At 36.9% G+C, this 21,038-nt stretch overlaps 1 protein-coding gene across 2 annotated transcripts in view; it reads left to right on the forward strand.

Moving 5' to 3' along the window:
* The window catches only part of LOC106066069 (uncharacterized), a 107,057-nt gene that overhangs the window by 34,384 nt on the left and 51,635 nt on the right, over nt 1-21,038 (forward strand). Inside the window, exon 1 of one of the 2 annotated variants that reach the window (XM_056029710.1) lies at nt 320-883. The exons of the other annotated variant lie outside the window; for it this stretch is intronic. The gene's annotated coding sequence lies outside the window, so the exon portion shown is untranslated. Of the gene's footprint in view, nt 1-319; nt 884-21,038 lie in introns of those variants that run through there. 2 annotated transcript variants of the gene reach the window in all.

The raw sequence follows: 21,038 nt of genomic DNA on the forward strand, positions 1-21,038 counted from the left end.
GTAATTATCTGCATCTGAAGGAACATCTGAAAGATATAAAACAAAAGAGGACACGGCATGCTGGACGAGCAGACGACAAGTGAAACACTGTCTGACTCCCGCTGTTAACATTAACATCTTTTCAATGGAATGAAATCAAGAGACACGAGCTCAAAGGGAAAAAAACAACAATGGCACGCGCACATACATACATGAGGAAACTGAGAGTGAGAGGGGAGGAGAGGTGGGGGAAAAAAAGAACACGTCATATATCCCAGTAGCCTCTCTGTCTCAGCCAAACTTTCCCCCTGTAGTGTACAAATCAGGTCGGGTACAGATAAGTTGGCCATGTCACGCAACAGTCGCCTCCCCTTGCGAACTTTTTTTTGTCCCCCTTTTTTCTGATTCCCGTCTGCTCCTTGAACTTCCTCCCAAAACAGTTTGGTAATCCTTTAGGATAATAGGAAGCTTCTTAACGTATTTTAAACCAATTGTTAGTGATGACTGCCGGCGTGTTAAGTTGTTATGTTTTCAAACGGATGACAATTGAGATTAGCTAGCTTTGTATCTAAATCTACTGCGTACTTTGAGGCTATGAATAAAGCCACGAATTTCTCTCAGAAAGAAACCGTTTGATTAGTAGCCTATTATCATGTACACTTCAGCATATAGATCTGCAGTGATACACCAATGTTAGTGTTCGGTTGGATGTACTTATGTTGGATCCATTCATTAGTTCTCTAGGTCACGTGCGATTCAGCAGATTCGATTGTATCAGGCTGGATTGAGGAGGAGTTTGATTAACCAAGTAAAGAAACCGTTCGATAGACTGCATATGTCTAGATCGTGTCTTTCTTGTGGGATATATTGAGATCATTTCATAAACTGGGATAAATCACTACAGGTGAGTGAAGAATATTATAGACTTACATTGTTTACCGATTTCCAGACGAGTATTAGTGTACAATTCATCAAGCCTGTGGGACACTAGGGCTCATAGACCTAAATAGAATGCAGATCTAGATCTACATGTTGTCCTTGTTCAATAGATCTAGATCTAAGAGTTTAGGTACACGGATGTGTCGACTCAGTGTGTTATATGTGTGTTTAAAACCTCTCGCTAGAAAAAAAGGTCTGTTGATTTAGTAGTTGAATAAGTAAAGGTTTAAAGCTGACAGGTGTGTATGTGTGTGTGTGTGTGTTTAAACACGAAGGTGTTTCTCGACACACATAGACAGACGCACACAGTGCTGAGATCTACATGTCTCTTGGATTTATAAGTAGTATAAAAGAATATATATATATATATTGTATTATATTGTATTAAGTAGTTTCACTAAACCACTAAAAGTATTTAAATATATTAAATTTAATAGGTTCATTAAAAGAATTTAAATATACTGGATTTACTAGTTTCACAAGAGATTATGTGAAATAATTAAATTCAGTTGTCTCACCACAATGAGTACAAGAATATTTTGTATTTAAAAAGTCATTAATTATATTGAACTCATATATATAACTCTGTGCAATTTAATAGGGATATAATATATATTTAATTCATTAGTTCAACCTAGGGATATAGAATATAAATTATTCGTTGATCATGAAGGGAAAGTTTTTAATATGCGTCATTTTTACTTTACAAAGCTTAAATCAACTCAATCTGTCTGTTGGTCTCTCGGGTAAAAAGTTTGAACACTCCCACACTCATTCTCACTCGGATCAAATTGAAACTTTGCACAATTATTCATTGGCGAAGACAATATATGAATCAATAAAAAAAAATTTACCAATTAGTCAATCAATTACTGATCAATATTTTTTATACCGACAAGAAAAAAATTATTCTTCAGTATTCAGAGATATTTCTAGATAATTACGATTTTTTTGGATGATATCGAAGAAAGAAAATAACTTCTCCATTATTATATATAGTCCTAAATGCGGAGTTCTTCTCCCTAGATAAGCTTTGTTTCTTTAAAAAAAAAGGATATATATATATATATATATATATATATATATAGTTATTATTATTATTACAAGCTCTGTCTTGTACACATTTTGTATTTGTTAGTTCTCTCACTTCCCAGTCTCGGATCAAGTTGAAACTTTGCACATTTAGTCATTGTCTGTAAAAACAGCTTAGGGGGATAAGCCTTGTGTCGTGACCAAAAGAAATTGAAACTAACAATCAGTGGCTAGAGTGTCGGCCTTCCATCAAGGGAACTTTAGTTCTTGACTTCAAAATAATACCAAGCAACATTTTGAAATAGAGAAAATTGCTTATGAAAAGCCAACGCAGCTAAAAGCATGACATTGCACTAACAAAAAAACATAGATTTATTATTGTTATCCTAGTTGTATTGAAAATTAATTACATGATTGTTTCAAAATAATTTATGCAATTACACATAGGCTAAGCATTTTTTTTATTGTATTTATTTTGCCAGGTAAGGATAAGAACTTGCCCATTTCGAGGTTGTAGGCTACAATACTGTATTAAACACACACACACACACACACAAACAAATATACATATGTTGTAAATATTAATGTTGATGTGACTTTTCCCACAATATTAGCCCTCTCTCATTGTCCTTACCATGTTCTTGATGTCCAGACGTTGATGCCTGTGTCCAACCTTTTACAGCCAGAGATTGTTATAGGGTGTATGTGTGTGTGTTTCTACGGGCACTGTGGGAAGAGGTTAACGTTTGAGTGGTGGCTATGTAGTGTGAATGATGCAAGCTAAGCGACATTGCTGTCTTGGGTAGAGAACAGTCGCCTCCTGACTGCCAGAGTGAAAAGACGTATTTTTGTAGTGAGTTAGAGTTTGTTCAAAACAGCTTTTACTTACTAAAGTCCACGACATGCTTTCATTTCATCTCAAGTTGATATTGTCAATATTGTAATAAAAACTACATCTAATATTGTTCACAAAGTAAAGATATAATATGCCTACAGCGATTTAGTTGTCTACTAGCAGTTTGGCGCTTCAAGTCAACGACCGTCAACACAGGGGTCACATCGACTTTCCACACAACTATCACGGGTCACGTCTCCACTTCAAGAAATAGTCCCAGTTCCATTCCTTTGCGGTTCCATTGTGCACTGTGCAGACATTTGAGGACTGGATAGCACCGCGTCACTGGCCAGAAAAGCCCGCGGGTCATAGTTTGGGTGGGCCTGATGTAAATCTTTGCTGACGTCTTTCATAGAAAAGTTTCTTAAACTGAATTCTCCACTACATTTCAAAATACTTGTTTGAACCGCTCCCTGTTTTTGTTGTATAATATCCACGCTGATAAAAGTCACACTAGGATATAGGGGAGGCAACAAGCCTGACATTTTTCTTTTTAAGCTTACCTCTGAATAGTGAATGCTTTCCATAGAATTGATAGGTCACATCTCCAACCCCTCCCCCCCCCCACCCCCGTTTCCATCCCGCTGTCTGCCACTAACTGACATGTCACCACAGTGTAAGACAACACCAAGCTGGCTGTCTGCCCAGGTATTGACCATCTCACTTTAATCCTTATCTACCCCAATCCAATCACGCCTACTTAAAACATGGATGTCCTATTCAATACCCATATTGATCCAGTGATATTCAATACCTGCTGAAGTATCAGCACGTGATCCGGCCTATTTATTGTACATGCCCCGATTCAATTCGGTATAATCTCATTGACACAACTATCTCGACGCTAGACTGAATGAATTGCTCGTGCCCTTGTCTAATGGATTATCTTCATTGTGTAATCATACAAGTCAATGCTCAGTTTGACGAGCCACTGTATACGTTAGTAGACCTACATACGACACACTACTAATACATATGCCAGACTTTAGTAACATCCTAAGGCGACCTAAGGCAACTAATTATTCTACAACACGAATTCTGAACTTTTGAGTCGCACTTTTCCACATATGATGACCTAATAGAATACACAGGAAGAGACAAAGATAAAAGCACATTTCTTATTCTGTATGCTAGCACTCATCCTTACAAATTCTTTTTTTTTCCATTGTACAACTAGAGCATGGAACGGGTTGCCTGAATCAGTAACAAAAAAAAGTTTTCGAGGAACATTCACAACTAGATTATCAGATACATGCGGAATGTATAGATTTTATAACATAAGATAAGCATCACTATGGCTCATTAAAAAAACTAAATATTTCTGATGGTCCTATGAAGTGAGCTAGGCCGTATTCAGGTCAAACCTTTTTGTTTATGTGTACTTAGAAAGCAAATGACATTGTGTGTGTGTTTGTGTTAAATTCCTCTGTCTACTTCTGGTCAATGTGTAACACTGAAACAAAATAGCAGATACAATACGAGGACTATGTGAGGTCTATGAAGAAACAAGTATCATTGTAGAGTTGGGGGTCAACTGGTGGCACAAGATTAAAGTGTCAAGGCTTTGGTGGGTTTAAAACCCAGATTTATAATATTGAGCTCTGCTTATATTCGCACCTTGTAAACCATCGTTGGTAAAACAAAATCATAAATAATTGTAAAACTACTATGAATAGTGTCTTATAATAGTAGATCGGTCATTGGGTCTACAACAGTTTTACATAGAGAATAAAAACTTCAATATTATGTTTTACATAGCATAAACTAAAGGAATCACTAAAAAATGGGCTTAATGACATAGACATATACATGTATAGGCTTAAACATATATACAGGTACAGATACACTACGTACACATAGAGACTTGTATATTGCGATTGCGCTAGTGTAATCCTATATGTATTTTGTAGTAGGATAACGCAGAACTTTATGTGTTTGCTTAATGTATTAGTAACTTATGTATTAGTAACTTAAGTTGAATATTTTTCTAGACAGTTTGGTAGTCCCACAACGTCAGGCATGTAGTTTAGGACCATTTTAACATTCATTATTCCACTGTATCACTATATGTTAACAAATAAAAAGCAATCAATTAATGCCAATATCAAGTGTAAGACCACAGAAATAGGTCTCTTCTAGACTTTGCAACATTCATAACAACCAGGAAGTGTGAAGAGAGAATATTTCTAGGTAACAACATAATTAATGAAAGAAGAAATGAATTCAAGTGGTGGTGGTTAGTTTTTACGACGAGATTTTAATCTCATTCTTGAAGATCCTGATTGGTTTTTAAAATCTGTTGTCTTGCTGTGTGCATCCTGAAGCGTAAAATTAATTGAAAAGAACATTTAGCATTGTGACCATAGACCTGTGTGACCATAAACTAATGTGACCATAGACTTGTATGACCATTGACTAGTGTGACCATAGACTAATGTAACCATAGACTAGTATGACCATAGACTAGTATGACCATAAACTAGTGTGACTATAGACAAGTGTGACCATAGTGCGACATATACCCTCTTCGAGTTCAACTTATTATCTGACTCGGCTAATGAATATTTATACTAACACACTCTCGCACATTCAATGAAGACTAAATCATTCAGTTCATAACACGTGCAAGACTATCACATTCATAACCTGGGAGTACATAAACAAAGGGATATAACTATCAGACCAAAATATCAAAGTAACATATTCACTCTCGCCATACCTCCCCCAGACAGTATTGTTAGGCCGACTGACGACGTCATACTACAGGGTACGAAGATTTACTAATGTTGTTATTATTATAATTGCATTGTTACTTGTTAATAGTCATATGTATTCAATGAACTGATCGTTATGAAGGTATGGTTCAATGTGAACCTGACTTAACTGGTGTTTTTGAATGATTATCTAACTGATCATTTTGTAAAGGGCCAATCTCTCATCCAGGGCCTTAAGGAAGAAGCTTTGATATCAGATTTTCAATATCTTTTCTAGTTTTTGCTATCTAATCTGGACGGAGGGAAAGACAGACGTACATACGTACGGACAGACAGACCACACAAAACTAATAGCGGATATTCCCCTTCTAAAAATTAGCTGTTTTGTGTGTGTATATGTGTGCGTGTATAAGCGAGTATGTGAGTATGATTGTTTTTTTGTGAAAACAAGAATTAGAATCTAGATCTACTTGGAAGTTCAAAAAGGTACTCAATGGGGAAAAAATTGTTTAGGACTCAAGTTATTCAAGTCGACCTACTTATTCAGAAGACAAACTGTTAAACTGCTTGATATTCAATAGTTGATTGTTCTAAAGGGGCATGCTAAATATAGAAATTCATTGTGTCTGTCGTTGGAGTAAACTCCAAGCCGATGTCCAACGCCATCAGCCTACCGATGTAGCAATGGTGTATGTCATGTGTCTAGAAATGATTTATCTTGACAGAATTATTTACACTTAACTAATGCTTGTACTCAGTAGCAGCCGCAAGTCAAGTCTAATGAGCAGCAGACTTGGTGTGTCGGTACTCAGGTGTATGCCCCACATTACTAGAATCCCGCCAACAGTTTATTGAAACAAAGGGACTTTAGTCCGTTCATGTATTGAGACGTTTGTGGACGTTGCTGCACTCATTGCTCTCTATTATTTTAGGTAGCTTTCAGACATTATGGTTACTCCAGGTTATTCGTGAAATAAACTTTCATTTCCAAGTAGAGTAATTTTCCACGATACTCCAGTTATGTTTGAATTTCCTAAGCGCACTACCTAGGCCTATATAATAAGGTACATTTTCATTAGGGGTTTCGATTATTGGTTTTGAATGAATCTAGACAAGTTCAATGGACCGAGGTGAATAGCGCGGTGTAGAACAATAGAAATAATCATCTCTAGGAAAATAGAAAATCATCCATAGGTATTTGATAGTATTTCTCTTCTTTTCTCATTTTTTAAAATTAATTTACTTTGTTTGTTGTGTTTATATTGTCATTTTTAAATTCTTTCCTTTTGTTATGACACGATTGGGAATGAGTTATATGTTTCGGGAATAGGGGCAAGTTTTGACTTAGTGACGAGGACGTGATATCATTTTAAAAGTAAGAACGCTCTAGAATATAAATAAGACGCTTTTCTTATTGACGTAGAAATAAGGATTTTATAGAAGTAGATGACATTCGACGGTTCCCTTCTTGAGTATTAAACGTGTTTGATGTTCAACACTAGCGTCGACTACCTTTATGGATAGTTGTCCTTCCGCCGGTGTTCTCTGTTCCAGCATTAAGTTTTGTGTTACCTCCATTTGAGTTTGTTTGTATTTCAAGTACTTGACACCGCGGAAGCGCTTAACACTTTCTTTTTCTTTCTGTTATTTCTTTAGTCGAAAACAAATCTAGTGACTTTAACATTGTTTCAATGAATACAGAGGATTGAGTCCTATAGAAATCTCGTTACCCTGTATATGCGCGAGGATGGAACTAAGTCGGGTTATGTGCAAAAATTATAAACCACTTTTTCAATACTTAACATGGTGATAGGGTTTATGTTTACAAATGGATTTAAATATTAACCCACTTATAAATGATAAAAACAAAAAAAAATCATAAAATTAATGTAGTGTATCATTTCTTTAATGACCAGGTGTCAATTTTTTAAAAATCAAAGTATGTAGTCTGTTTAGTTTAACGTCTGTATTATAATTACAGATTAACACATTTAATTATAATAAAAACATCGTTCTTATCCTTAAGAAAAATGTATCTTACAATGTTGTGCATTACACATAACAAAACATATCAATAGCAAACGAAATACATTCACTTACTATTCTGTTAATTGCGAGTTTTTTTTGTTCTGCGTCTTATGTGATTCTAGCTGTTGTTTTAGTGATACTTTGATATCACTTTATTTCATTATAGAAAACAAGAATCTAGAATATTTTATGCTTTTAGAAAAAGGAAATAACAAGGGAGATAACAACAACAACAAATCACTTTCTTTCATAGATTCAAGAAGAAAATGTTTTGATTCACAATCTTCTAAAATACCTGGTACTTAACACAGAAATCAATGTATAGAATATTAATAACTCTTGGATTGTTGTTCTTGTTGAACCAGTCTCTGGTGGGTTTGATGCCCCACTGTCCTTGCCGCTGAGTATGTTTTAATAAGAGAATTTGGGCGGACTGACATTTACAATGGGGAAATATGGATAGTGTCATTCAAAAAAAGAATACAACCACTGCATATTGAATTAACCTTGATGTGCAAATATCTGTCAACATATGCATGTGTGCTTTCTTAGTTGTTTTTACACCATTAATAAAATTTACTTTGAACACATCGTTACATACAAGCAATGTATAGTTGATAACATTTTAACAAAAATTAAAATTTTTTTCAATGTCAGGAGAGTCATATTGTTACCATTACATTGTTTTTTTTTTTTTTTTTGGTTTGGCTACGCACAATATTATTATAAACCGTATTCATAATGTTTTGGTCATGTGCTTTGTGTGACAATAAACAAATGTCCGTAATATCTTATCAAACCGAATGGGTGCATGATGCAAAAATATGTCGAAATCGGAATTTAAACCTTTTTTTGAAATCTAATAGTGACATAAGGACGAGGGACGGACATACCGACAGACCACACACAAGTAATAATGGCTTTTTCTGTCTTACTTTCTGATTTCCAATCTCATTCTTCTATATGTTTATATTTATTATATGTATAGTTTCTCCTGGCGTTTATTCTAAGTGTCACACAACTATAAATACCAGTCCCGTCATCTGCTAATGAGGTGCGCCTAACATTATAGTATGTTGTCTTAGATCTGTCAGTATCAGGTGTGCTCAGATTTAGGCCAAAGTCTCTAACCACAAGAGACTATGTACGCATGTTTCCTGGTGGCTGCGGTCACCCTAACCCAGATATCAAACTTGTACCCTGCAAAAATACATTTGAATGTCAAAATACAATTGAGGAGCCGTTTGGGTACCAGTCTTAAACTAGACATTTAGCGTCACACACACACACACGCGCGCACACACATACATATATATATATATATTGAAGACACTGTGTTAAACTAGACAGACATCCGAACTCCTCATCCACACAATGGGGTCACAGTGTTAAACTAGACATATAGCTCCTCATACACACAATGGGGTCACAGTGCTAAACTAGACATATAGCTCCTCATCCACACAATTGGGTCACAGTGTTAAACTAGACATATAGCTCCTCATCCACACAATGGGGTCACAGTGTTAAACTAGACATATAGCTCCTCATACACACAATGGGGTCACAGTGCTAAACTAGACATATAGCTCCTCATCCACACAATTGGGTCACAGTGTTAAACTAGACATATAGCTCCTCATCCACACAATGGGGTCACAGTGTTAAACTAGACATATAGCTCCTCATACACACAATGGGGTCACAGTGTTAAACTAGACATATAGCTCCTCATCCACACAATGGGGTCACAGTGTTAAACTAGACATATAGCTCCTCATCAACACAATGGGGTCACAGTGTTAAACTAGACATATAGCTCCTCATCCACACAATGGGGTCACAGTGTTAAACTAGACAGACATCCGAACTCCTCATCCACACAATGGGGTCACAGTGTTAAACTAGACATATAGCTCCTCATACACACAATGGGGTCACAGTGTTAAACTAGACAAATTGCTCCTCATACACACAATGGGGTCACAGTGTTAAACTAGACATATAGCTCCTCATACACACAATGGGGTCACAGTGTTAAACTAGACATATAGCTCCTCATTCACACAATGGGGTCACAGTGTTAAACTAGACATATAGCTCCTCATCCACACAATGGGGTCACAGTGTTAAACTAGACATATAGCTCCTCATCAACACAATGGGGTCACAGTGTTAAACTATCATTTAGCTCCTCATCCACACAATGGGGTCACAGTGTTAAACTAGACATATAGCTCCTCATCAACACAATGGGGTCACAGTGTTAAACTATCATTTAGCTCCTCATCCACACAATGGGGTCACAGTGTTAAACTAGTCATATAGCTCCTCATCAACACAATGGGGTCACAGTGTTAAACTAGACATATAGCTCCTCATACACACAATGGGGTCACAGTGTTAAACTAGTCATATAGCTCCTCATCCACACAATGGGGTCACAGTGTTAAACTAGTCATATAGCTCCTCATCAACACAATGGGGTCACAGTGTTAAACTAGTCATATAGCTCCTCATCAACACAATGGGGTCACAGTGTTAAACTAGACATATAGCTCCTCATACACACAATGGGGTCACAGTGTTAAACTAGTCATATAGCTCCTCATCCACACAATGGGGTCACAGTGTTAAACTAGTCATATAGCTCCTCATCCACACAATGGGGTCACAGTGTTAAACTAGTCATATAGCTCCTCATCCACACAATGGGGTCACAGTGTTAAACTAGACATATAGCTCCTCATACACACAATGGGGTCACAGTGTTAAACTAGACATATAGCTCCTCATCCACACAATGGGGTCACAGTGTTAAACTAGTCATATAGCTCCTCATACACACAATGGGGTCACAGTGTTAAACTAGTCATATAGCTCCTCATCCACACAATGGGGTCACAGTGTTAAACTAGTCATATAGCTCCTCATACACACAATGGGGTCACAGTGTTAAACTAGTCATATAGCTCCTCATACACACAATGGGGTCACAGTGTTAAACTAGACATATAGCTCCTCATACACACAATGGGGTCACAGTGTTAAACTAGTCATATAGCTCCTCATCCACACAATGGGGTCACAGTGTTAAACTAGACATATAGCTCCTCATACACACAATGGGGTCACAGTGTTAAACTAGACATATAGCTCCTCATCCACACAATGGGGTCACAGTGTTAAACTAGACATATAGCTCCTCATACACACAATGGGGTCACAGTGTTAAACTAGACATATAGCTCCTCATACACACAATGGGGTCACAGTGTTAAACTAGTCATATAGCTCCTCATCCACACAATGGGGTCACAGTGTTAAACTAGTCATATAGCTCCTCATCCACACAATGGGGTCACAGTGTTAAACTAGTCATATAGCTCCTCATCCACACAATGGGGTCACAGTGTTAAACTAGACATATAGCTCCTCATACACACAATGGGGTCACAGTGTTAAACTAGACATATAGCTCCTCATCCACACAATGGGGTCACAGTGTTAAACTAGTCATATAGCTCCTCATACACACAATGGGGTCACAGTGTTAAACTAGTCATATAGCTCCTCATCCACACAATGGGGTCACAGTGTTAAACTAGTCATATAGCTCCTCATACACACAATGGGGTCACAGTGTTAAACTAGTCATATAGCTCCTCATACACACAATGGGGTCACAGTGTTAAACTAGACATATAGCTCCTCATACACACAATGGGGTCACAGTGTTAAACTAGTCATATAGCTCCTCATCCACACAATGGGGTCACAGTGTTAAACTAGACATATAGCTCCTCATACACACAATGGGGTCACAGTGTTAAACTAGACATATAGCTCCTCATCCACACAATGGGGTCACAGTGTTAAACTAGACATATAGCTCCTCATACATATATCTCTTTGTGCCCAAACATATTTCTTTTTTAACAATGTGCTGATAAACTGACATTTTTTTTACAAAGCTTTTTTTCAACTCAATCTGTCTGTCTGGTAAAAAAAAATGTGTACACGTTATTTCTCCGACACCCAATCTGGGATTAAGCTGAAAATTTGCACAATTATTTATTTGTTTGGTATCTCGAACAAGGGAAAGACATTTTACTTGACTGAAGTGGTAGTATAAGCTGAATTAGCCCTCCTTTGTAGGTAGCAGCTCTAAATTGTAATAAACGAAATATAACTATAGAATCTTCTCTAGTCATAAGTACCTCACTTGCAAAGTGGTTAGCACGTCGGCTCGAGGAGGCATTAGCCACGAGTTCGAATTCAGGTCGGTGCCCGCTTTTCGTTTTTTTAATAAATGCTTTAAAAAACTAATAACGGTAAAATCCAGCCAGAACTCCCTTTCTCTCCCTCCCCCAAATGTTCCCAACTGGCCCAGAGAAGTGATTGGAGCATAGAGTATTGAGAAATCTAAAAGCATGAAATAGCAACTAAACAAAAACCAATTGGTAAAAATATTTCTAATCGCATAGATTTGTTGTTGTTGGTCTAGAATACTAGATCTGTTACAAAGTTAATTGCATGACTGATTCAAACTAATTGATACAATTGCACTTCGTGTAGATAAGCTTAGTTTTTTTAAAAAGTATTTTTTTTTTTTGTTTCGTTTAAACTTTTTACAAAACGGTGTTTACGTTTAAACTTTGTGTATTTACAAACAGGTGGAAACTGAATTCATTTGCAACATCAAAGTATGATGCCATTTTTTATTTTATTTTGGAAGGTTATTATTTTTTTTACTTATTTTTATTAAGCTAATAAAGACAAAGTGACACTTTATTGAAATAATTTTAAGCGACATATGCTTCGCTCTAATATTTCTGATCTCAGATAAAGATTTTTAGAGCCTTTCTATTATTATTACATTAGGAAACATTACAAAAACAGATACTGTTCTTGGTCAGACACTTTGAAGCCCAGTCCTTGGTGATAAAAATAAATTTTTATGGACACTAAAAAGTGCTTTGACAGTTCTTGATTTTTAAATTAAAGGATGTTTCATTTTAATGTTTAAAGCAAAAAGTTATTGAAATTTAATTATTCTACAACGTCCAATTTAATTATTTTCTTAATACTTAACTATTTTACCGTTAATATTTGTCGTGGTATAAGCTTTAATATCAAACTATTCTATAGTCTTACTATCTACAACATCCACTGTGTTCAACGATGTGGACTAAATAGCTGCACTTATACTTTCTATCAATTTGACTTCAAAAATTACATGAAGTAAATAACTGTTTAAAATATTAGATGTTGTTTTTTTTTCAAGAGACTGCAGTGGCCAAAACATTGCACACTTATTAACTAAGGAGTAGGTCCACGTATGATTGACTAGTCACTAGGGTATAGGTCCACGTATGATTCACTAGTCGCTAGGGTATAAGTCCACGTATGATTCACTAGTCGCTAGGGTGTAGGTCCACGTATGATTCACTAGTCGCTAGGGTATAAGTCCACGTATGATTCACTAGTCGCTAGGGTGTAGGTCCACGTATGATTGACTAGTCGCTAGGGTATAAGTCCACGTATGATTCACTAGTCGCTAGGGTGTAGGTCCACGTATGATTGACTAGTCGCTAGGGTATAAGTCCACGTATGATTCACTAGTCGCTAGGGTAAAGGTCCACGTATGATTGACTAGTCGCTAGGGTGTAGGTCCACGTATGATTGACTAGTCGCTAGGGTGTAGGTCCACGTATGATTCACTAGTCGCTAGGGTGTAGGTCCACGTATGATTGACTAGTCACTAGGGTGTAGGTCCACGTATGATTGACTAGCCGCTAGGGTGTAGGTCCACGTATGATTGACTAGCCGCTAGGGTGTAGGTCCACGTATGATTGACTAGCCGCTAGGGTGTAGGTCCACGTATGATTGACTAGTCGCTAGGGTGTAGGTCCACGTATGATTGACTAGTCGCTAGGTGTAGGTCCACGTATGATTCACTAGTCGCTAGGGTGTAGGTCCACGTATGATTGACTAGCCGCTAGGGTGTAGGTTCATGTATGATTGTAATATATAAGATAAGATGATTGACTAACTTAAATAAATAAAGGTTTACACCAATGTGCACCAACCAACAAGTTTAGAGAAGTCTGACTTTGATTAATTGTTATTCATGTCCCAGTCCCCTGATATTACATAGGCAGAAAAGCTAACCTTAGCTTGCTTATGACAAGTACAAGTTGTTTCATACCTTGGTTACTTAGTCTCTTATATCTTTGTGTCATACACACACAAGCATATTCTCAATGTCGTGAAGCTTTGCGAGATAATGGAAAAAGATGATAGTACTTATTATACAAACACCATAGACAGAACCAGCTGATAGTACTTATTATACAAACACCATAGACAGAACCAGCTGATAGTACTTATTATACAAACACCATAGACAGAACCAGCTGATAGTACTTATTATACAAACACCATAGACAGAACCAGCTGATAGTACTTATTATACAAACACCATAGACAGAACCAGCTGATAGTACTTATTATACAAACACCATAGACAGAACCAGCTGATAGTACTTACCTTATAGGTTTAATAGTCATTGCCAATTACTTTCTAGAATTGTAGAGTATTCCCGTATGAATGCGGTGAAATAAAAGTGTTACACCGGAAGCTGCAACACCGACATGTGTCAGACGGTCTGTTTCTAGGTGTGAGGCCTGATGAAGAGTGGGAGCTATTTTGTTCTCTTTGCAGCTTTGCTTATATCAAACTTACTGGGCCTGACTCTTATCCTGTGTTAGGATACGATTAGGAATTTGGCGCCAAAAGTTATTTGTTTCATCAAAAGTGTCAAGATTTGCTTAGTGACAATGACGTAACAATTAAACACAAGACTAAGATTGAAAGTGTTCTGAAAGTGAACACAGACTACTCTTGGTAGCCTTAGAGAGAAGTCGGCTTTAGCTTCTGGAGTAAAGATTCAACTTAGCGACACTCGACGGCTCCCTTCATTACATATTAAACTTCTTGTTTGACATCGTTCATAAGCGTCGATTATTTTCTGCATTTTTGGCCCTTTGCTTGTGCTAATTGGTTTGGTTTTACCTCCTTTTAGACTTGCACAAGACACAGCGCGGAGACGCCTAAGAACTGCATCACGTTTGTGTGAGTGTATGTGTGTAATGTGTGTTTGTTTGTGTCTGTTTTTGATAACCGGTATTAAAAGAGCTGAACAATGTCACAAACAATGTTTGTACGGTACGTTTGTCCAGCATAAAAAATGTCATTAGAATTATAAGAATAAAATAGTACATAAACCTGGCCAGTCCAGATCTACTCTTCAATGACTCCAATGATATTCATATCGTATGTCTGACGTCTGCTAGACTCTTCAATGACTCCTATGATATTCGTATCGTATGTCTGACGTCTGCTAGACTCTTCAATGACTCCAATGATATTCGTATCGTATGTCTGACGTCTGCTAGACTCTTCAATGACTCCAATGATATTCATATAGTATGTCTGACGTCTGCAAGACTCTTCAATGACTCCAATGATATTCGTATCGTACGTCTGACGTCCGCTGGACTCTTCAATGACTCCAATGATATTCGTATCGTATGTCTGACGTCTGCTAGACTCTTCAATGACTCCAATGATTTTCATATCGTATGTCTGACGTCTGCAAGACTCTTCAATGACTCCAATGATTTTCATATCGTATGTCTGACGTCTGCTAGACTCTTCAATGACTCCAATGATATTCGTATCGTATGTCTGACGTCTGCTAGACTCTTCAATGACTCCAATGATTTTCATATCATATGTCTGACGTCTGCAAGACTCTTCAATGACTCCAATGATATTCATATCGTATGTCTGACGTCTGCTAGACTCTTCAATGACTCCAATGATATTCGTATCGTATGTTTGACGTCTGCTAGACTCTTCAATGACTCCAATGATATTCATATCGTATGTCTGACGTCTGCTAGACTCTTCAATGACTCCTATGATATTCGTATCGTATGTCTGACGTCTGCTAGACTCTTCAATGACTCCAATGATATTCGTATCGTATGTCTGACGTCTGCTAGACTCTTCAATGACTCCAATGATTTTCATATCGTATGTCTGACGTCTGCAAGACTCTTCAATGACTCCAATGATATTCATATCGTATGTCTGACGTCTGCTAGACTCGTCAATGACTCCAATGATATTCGTATCGTCTGTCTGACGTCCGCTAGACTCTTCAATGACTCCAATGATATTCGTATCGTATGTCTGACGTCCGCTGGACTCTTCAATGACTCCAATGATATTCGTATCGTATGTCTGACGTCCGCTAGACTCTTCAATGACTCCAATGATTTTCATATCGTATGTCTGACGTCTGCAAGACTCTTCAATGACTCCAATGATATTCATATCGTATGTCTGACGTCTGCTAGACTCGTCAATGACTCCAATGATATTCATATCGTATGTCTGACGTCTGCTAGACTCTTCAATGACTCCAATGATATTCGTATCGTATGTCTGACGTCCGCTAGACTCTTCAATGACTCCAATGATATTCGTATCGTATGTCTGACGTCCGCTAGACTCTTCAATGACTCCAATGATATTTGTATCTTATGTCTGACGTCCGCTAGACTCTTCAAAGCATCGAAATGTCTAAACATGATTCCAATCCTATAAATGTGTAAAGATCGATGGGGCCGTGCACGAGATCAATAGCTCGACAATCAGTTTCAAAGTAATCTAGGAGCGGCTACACCAAAGAGAAGGGAAACAAACCTGGCCTATCGGGGGACACATGGGGGCGGCCCGAGAACTAAGATGGACATGAAACAGGGAAAGATAATGAAAAAAAAGGTTGCTTCACATAATGCCCCATGGGAGTTGTCTATTTGCACTCTGTCCAAATCTAATAGTCCATTAATTTTGCTGCTAGAATTAGAAGCACTCAATACGCCAATGACGTCATCGTAGGGCTTAGAAAATATAATGACACCATTTTGTTCATGTTTTTATGGAAAATAAAAGCGAAAATGTTTGCAACAGTTTTGTGATTACATGAGCTGCTCATTAGCATAGTCTGATGTGTTGGTAACGTCACTCTCTCTTTCTCTCTCTTTCTTTCTCTCCTCTAGTTCATAGCTCCGACCCTTCATTTCCTCAACAACAACAGTAGTAGCGAGTTACTCATAATTTGTGCAGGGGATGTCAAAAGGCTGTGTTCAGTCAAGCGAAGCATTATCAACAAGCACAATCTAACCCAGAGGTTCTCACCATTTTTAACGATGAACAATCAGATGACTTCATGCATGAATAGGAACTGAAATTAGCAGGAAGAAAGTTTCCCAATTATTAAAATCACCAACACTAAAAAAAAAACAATTCTTTGATACGTTGTGAGAATGCTTGGTCTTAGTCACAGTTGACCATGTCATATTAGAGCATCAAAACCATGCCAATGTTGAGCTTTAAAAGTTGATCACGTCATTTTAGAGCATCAAAACTTGACCATGTCAATGTTGAGCTTTAAAAGTTGACCATGTCAATGTTGAGCTTTAAAAGTTGACCATGTCATTGTTGAGCATCAAAAGTTGAGAGTTGTTTCAGTAATAAAAAAAAACAGCCAAAAAAAAAAAGAAACTTGAGGCCTTGAGAAAAGCAGCTACCAGTGACTTATGACTTGGCACCTACACTACTTCAGTTTCAACGTATGCACTTACATATATATCTTACATTTCTTGTTATTATTTAAATATTGATAACTTAAATATTTCTGTTACTCTGACCTGGTAAAAACAAACAAAAAAAAAAAAACAACAAACAAACAAAACAACCAAACAAAAAGGACAAATAAAAAAAACATATAATAGCAAGTCGCTATGGCCACTTGCATGTTTGTTTGTGTTAGGTCGTTTGAGTGACATCTCTTCTATTTTGTAGCCTCCAGGCTCGGCCATCCACTGAGAAACTAATTCCATAACTATTGTAGTGCCAGGAGGATGGAAGCGAGTGTTGAAAAGTCGTTGGATGTAATGGTCCGTTAGGAGTTTCAGAAGAAAATACCAGTCCAGTTTTGTAGGGCTTCCTTCTTGAGTTCAACATTCAACTTTGCAAAAAGTCACAGAAGTAACACTAACTTTTAACTTAGGAAAGTTTTACCTAGATTTTACAAAGTATCTTTTATCATTGATAATTTCAATTAATACTTTGGTATTTTTCTTTTAATGCTAGAGACTCTATAGTCTAATTATTATTATTATTATTTTATTATTATTATTATGTTAGAAACGAACAAGGGTCAAGTTTAGTTCAAGAGAAACAAAATTCAATATAGTCTCTTTATCAGTGTCCACTGAGGAATTTTCTGGTGATTTTCTGGTATTATTAATATTATTTTTATCGTGTTTTTTTCATCTACTGTTTTGTTTCAAAACATCCAAATAACCACTGTTTGAGAACCATCTGAGGCAAGATTGATCAGAATGTCACATTCTAGACGGTCTGTTTTTTACGTTTATCATCAGTCGATCGTAATGTGCATCTTCTTGCTGACTTAAGAGTCTTTGTCTTTGGGAAATGGGTCAGTGGTTAAATGGCTTAAAGGTTCGAGATTGTTCTGATCAGAGATAAAATAGTTTGGGAGTTTTTTTTTAGTGCATTTCTATTTTCTTTTGCTTTAAGCTGTAATATTCTTTTTTTTTTTTTTACTGACATTAAACCTTTGATTTGGTGACCATCAGCTAATGGACATTAATCACAATTTCGGCATATGACTAGTACTATTAAAACTGCTATATAAGTACTGAAAACTATCAATCAAAATTTCCAAAGGCTTTTCTATATCTTAGGAATTTTTGTCACAAAGTTTTTTATGTGTAATTTCTTTTTTTTATTTCCATGCTCCTTTCTAATCCAAACGTTTTTACCGACCAAATTAAAATTCTGGCCTTTATTTCTTATTACCAATGTCCTGTTGCATAGTTCAAGCCCTTAAAACAAACAATGTCTGCTTAGATAGGTCCCTCATAATGTCTGCTTAGATAGGTCTCTCATAATGTCTGCTTAGATAGGTCTCTCATAATGTCTGCTTAGATATGTGAGTCATAATGTCTGCTTAGATAGGTCTCTCATAATGTCTGCTTAGATAGGTCTCTCATAATGTCTGCTTAGATATGTGAGTCATAATGTCTGCTTAGATAGGTCTCTCATAATGTCTGCTTAGATAGGTCCCTCATAATGTCTGCTTAGATAGGTCTCTCATAATGTCTGCTTAGATAGGTCCCTCATAATGTCTGCTTAGATAGGTCTCTCATAATGTCTGCTTAGATAGGTCTCTCATAATGTCTGCTTAGATAGGTCTCTCATAATGTCTGCTTAGATATGTGAGTCATAATGTCTGCTTAGATAGGTCTCTCATAATGTCTGCTTAGATAGGTCTCTCATAATGTCTGCTTAGATAGGTCTCTCATAATGTCTGCTTAGATAGGTCTCTCATAATGTCTGCTTAGATATGTGAGTCATAATGTCTGCTTAGATAGGTCTCTCATAATGTCTGCTTAGATAGGTCCCTCATAATGTCTGCTTAGATAGGTCTCTCATAATGTCTGCTTAGATAGGTCTCTCATAATGTCTGCTTAGATAGGTCTCTCATAATGTCTGCTTAGATAGGTCCCTCATAATGTCTGCTTAGATAGGTCTCTCATAATGTCTGCTTAGATAGGTCTCTCATAATGTCTGCTTAGATAGGTCTCTCATAATGTCTGCTTAGATAGGTCTCTCATAATGTCTGCTTAGATAGGTCTCTCATAATGTCTGCTTAGATAGGTCTCTCATAATGTCTGCTTAGATAGGTCTCTCATAATGTCTGCTTAGATAGGTCTCTCATAATGTCTGCTTAGATAGGTCTCTCATAATGTCTGCTTAGATAGGTCTCTCATAATGTCTGCTTAGATATGTGAGTCATAATGTCTGCTTAGATAGGTCTCTCATAATGTCTGCTTAGATATGTGAGTCATAATGTCTGCTTAGATAGGTCTCTCATAATGTCTGCTTAGATAGGTCCCTCATAATGTCTGCTTAGATAGGTCTCTCATAATGTCTGCTTAGATAGGTCTCTCATCATGTCTGCTTAGATAGGTCTCTCATAATGTCTGCTTAGATAGTTCTCATATAAATGCTGGAATGCCCAAATAGTTACATACTTCCTAAGGAATACGTGAAGTCTGTGATACATTTGTTTGTAATATATAGGTTATAATATTATATGAACATTAAAAACTTTTTTTTTTTTTTAAATTGACATTCTATAAAGTTTGTTTGTTTCTTATCAGCAATTCTTCCTTGAACTTGTCCAATGACTCTAAGAGGCAATGAGAAGTGATACGATATTAAAACGAAAGTAAATACTAACAACACAGAACTTCCAATCAAAGTTGTACATTTCTCTCATCCTAATTGACTTCAATGAAACTCAGTACTGAGTGTAGCCTCTCTATATATAATCTATGGGCAATACCAATCAAACGGAAAGTAGGAATACACATCTGGAATGACAATTCATAGTTCTATTAGCTTACTGTTCTATTAGCTTACTGTGTCTTTATTTATTGACACAGTTTCTCGGTCTTGAAGTCATTTTTACATACATTTAAATTGTTCCTTCATAATTGAATCCATGGTGGATGGCGGCGGGCAGAGTTTGAACCCGGTAACATCAAGACAACAGTCCAAAGCGCACACCACTATATTTTGTTCAGGGCCTCTAATAACCACGTTTTGTGAGTGTGTGCTTACACGATATATTCTATTTCAATTCAGTGCTGTGGGCTGGGGTAGGCCTCTGTATATTTTGGTTTGGCTCTGGATGGGAGGTCGTAAGTAAGAGAAACTTGTGTGTAAGCAAACATGGTGTCAGAAGTGACGGAGAAGAGAAGGGAAGCTACTTCCGGCGAAAGTCGACCCAAAGTAAACCGAAGACAACCCAGGTCACGTGACTAAGAACGACCAGACTCCATTGAGCTATTTTTTTTTTAAACGTCCATGCAAAACAAAGGGAAATGACTTTGTAAACACTTCTCGTTGAAATTTGATCCTTTATGTGCCCTTGTCTCATAGTGAGTGTTTTATTATTGCAGTCCGAGGTACATTAAAAAGTGATCTTTATGTGATTCAGGTCTGACGGGGTTTGAGAAACTTAAAGTAGATCTAGAGCCGAGGAAAAGATGACTAGAGTTACTGCCAGTATATCAAGGGAAGGTAATGCATGTGGGATGATACAACAGTATTTTCAATATACAACAAAAATATCAATATACAACAGTAATAACAATATACAACAGTAATAACAATATCAAACAGTAATATCAATATGTTATCCTATAACTCTCTACTTATTCGCAGGGGCATGACTCTCATCTGTTCCTATCATCTGCTTGTGTCTTCGGTCTGCATC

This window comes from Biomphalaria glabrata, chromosome 5, assembly GCF_947242115.1.
Source record: "Biomphalaria glabrata chromosome 5, xgBioGlab47.1, whole genome shotgun sequence".
NCBI classification, from domain to species: domain Eukaryota; kingdom Metazoa; phylum Mollusca; class Gastropoda; family Planorbidae; genus Biomphalaria; species Biomphalaria glabrata.